Genomic DNA, 3,121 nt, shown 5'->3' on the forward strand with positions numbered 1-3,121 from the left:
GTTGAACCTCGGGCTTGAAAAAGTTGTGAGGGAAAATCGAAGAGAAAAGAGGGCGATAACTAGCGGTGCTACTTCAAGTGAGTCGCAAGTTGAGGTTGGGTCCGATCATTCTAGTTCTAGTAAATCTAGTGGAGGCACCATTCCATTAGAATTACCAAGAACAAATTCTCCAACTTCTCCACCTATTCGCCAATTCGACACGGCTCAACTGAACAAGACTTAGAGAGTTTGGTGTCCCTTCACCATATCAAGAAGCGAGTGGGATTGTTACTCCCACCACCGAGGCAAACAATTTTGAGATAAGGCCCGCCCTTATCACCTTGATTGAGGGTCATAAATTCTCCGGGGCCAAGCATGAGAATCCCATTGCACATCTGCAATTCACACGGTATCAGCACCGTGAAGGTAAATGGAGTGACTCCATAATACATTCTTCTAAGTATGTTCAAATTTTCTCTTATGGGGAGTGCAAGTGATTGGGTTGATAGGTTGACTCCGAACTCATTGGGAGGTTAACTTGGAATGAGTTAACTTCGGGATTCGTTGGGAGGTTCGTACCTCTTGGAAGAACGGCGGAGTTGAGATCCAAAATTTAAAATTTCCAACAAGAACCTGATGAGTCTCTCTATGATTCTTGGGAGAGATACAAGAGCTATAAAAAACAATGCCCACATCATGGCATGGAAGATTGGCTCTTATTACATGGGTTCTATAGGGTTCTCTTGAGGGCGGATCTCATACTATTAGATGGAGCATTGGGTGGTCCACTCATGAACAAGCCACCATTGGAAGCACACAAAATCATCCAAGAGGTGGTGCAAAACTACTCTGATTGGAGTCATGATGAGAGGAACTCTACTAAAAAGGGAGGAAGGTATGAGGTTATTGCTATCAATATGCTTAGCTCAAAATTAGATGCCTTTTCCTCTAAATTTAATCAAATGCAATCTTCTCCTCCTCCCATTTCTCCTTTCCATAACTCACATGCATCTAATTCTTCAAATGATAATGTGTCTATGCAATTGGTGTCTTGTGAAGTGAGTGGTGGTGAAGACCATATGTCTTCGGAGTGTCCCTTGTTGAATGTGAAATGTTCCCCTTCCCCTTCTATGGAACAAGTTAATAATGTGAATGCTAATCCTAGGTTTGACCCCTACTCCAACACCTATAATGAGGGATGGAAACATCACCCCAATTTTGGTTGGAGAAGTGCCAAACCCAAAGGCAAGGTAGTGGTCAAGGTCAAGCTAGTGGTGGTGGTAACTATGTGTCTAATAATCTACAAAATTATATAAATGACAATAGGTACCAACAAAAAGGCCAATACTCTTCCACTCATAACCCACCTGGTTTCAGTGGAGGTGTAAGACCAAATCTAGCTCCTATTCCTAAACCACCACTTCAAATTCAAGCCCCTCCTCCTCCTAAGTCTAATTTAGAAAGCATGATGGAGCAATTTGACGAAGGGTGGAACTAGGTCTTTGAAAGTAATCCTCCCTCAATCAAACAAAATTTGTAAACACTTAGCAAACCTATATACAAGTATAGAGGCAAGTCAAGGGTCGAACCTAAAAGAACGGTAATGTTCAAGTGCTCTCAATTATGCGCCTAAGCTAGGTCGAAGACAAAGATAAAGAGAGAACACTAACAACTAACAAACAAAAAAACCAAACAAATAAAGCACATGGAACGGGGATCAACAAGTAATCATGACAATTGAAGCTACTCGGGAACAATATGCAAATCAATGGTTGCAAAAACTAATGGCAAGCTCAATCAAAAGAGTCAACAAGCTATCTCCTAGAGGTCAAATTAGCGCCAACTATGAGAGAATCTAACTAGGAGCATCACTAATCAAGCTCAATCGACAATTGCAATTCCTAAATCAATGGTTTGTATCATTAGAAACTATAATGCAATCTAGCATAATTCTCAAGGCCTAATCGAATTACACACATGCAAACTTCCATTAATCACTTTAATCTCAACAATTAATCAACACAATCCCCCAAATTAAGCACAATCAATCAATCATACAAGTTTCACCCAATTCCTAGCAAACAACTACTCTAGCATCATCATCTAATCAACTAACAACTAAAGAAATCAAGAATCAACAATATATGAAGAACAACTACACTAATGAACAATCAAACATCAAAATCAAACCACCAAATATGAAATCTAACAAAGCATTAAAATGAGACAGAGTTAAGAATGCTCATTGATAATAGAGAAGATCTTCAACACAATTGTCACCATTGCATCTTCAATCTCTCAACCACCATTGAAATTCCTTACTTTCTCTCTCTAAATCTAATCCTAAACTAACCCTAGAACTAGAGAGATAAGCTCTCAATTAAGCTAAGAATATGATTTAAATCTAAAATGAAACTTATTCTAAACTTTCCCCAAAAATCGGGTTTACAAAGGTATTTATAGAGGCGTGAAAACAAAAACCGAGCAAACAAATACCCAGGAAGGCGCGCCCGCGCTGCAGGGGAGGTGCACACGTGCTTTGCGCACCCGCGCATCTCTGGGTTTCTTCGATCTTTTTGCGGCTTCATGCATTCGCTAAAGTCGCACAATTATGATGATGATGAACACTAAGAGAGGCAGTCCCAAAAGCACTTGATTGTGGGTTCAACACAAGAGAATCCACTTCCTTGCATCTTGAGCTTTCCAATTGCCATGAGATTGCTCCAAAGGCTTCCTCCATCTTAGTAAATCACCAATATCAAGAACCGAACCTCGTACGATACCTACAACGATGAAAATAGATCAAATAAAAGGGAAAACAGTAAAAAAACCAACAAAATGCATAAAAGCTACAAAATAAGAGAGGAAAGGTAAAACAAATACCAAATGCATTAAACTAGGCATTTATTGAGCATGAAAGCTATGAAAAGAGGAAGAAAACAACCTAAATGCTCATCAAATGGGTGCCATTTATGACACCCATCAAATACCAAGCTTACCTTTTGCTCGTCTTCGAGCAAAACAAAAGCAAGGGAGAAATGATGAGCTTATTCAAACAAACAAAAAGAAGAGAAGAGACAAGAATATACACTAACTCACTTTTGTAGGAATCACGGTCAATTTTAGCAACTAAAGACAAGCC

The 3,121-nt window shown here is 39.5% G+C and overlaps 1 non-coding gene across 1 annotated transcript; it reads right to left on the reverse strand.

The window, feature by feature from the left end:
- Window positions 1-575: 575 nt before the first annotated feature.
- On the reverse strand, window positions 576-682 carry LOC145629734 (small nucleolar RNA R71). Its single transcript, XR_014111883.1, has one exon. It is a non-coding gene; the product is annotated as a small nucleolar RNA R71 (small nucleolar RNA).
- Window positions 683-3,121: the final 2,439 nt, after the last annotated feature.

This window comes from Chenopodium album, chromosome 4, assembly GCF_948465745.1.
Source record: "Chenopodium album chromosome 4, dcCheAlbu1.1, whole genome shotgun sequence".
NCBI classification, from domain to species: domain Eukaryota; kingdom Viridiplantae; phylum Streptophyta; class Magnoliopsida; order Caryophyllales; family Amaranthaceae; genus Chenopodium; species Chenopodium album.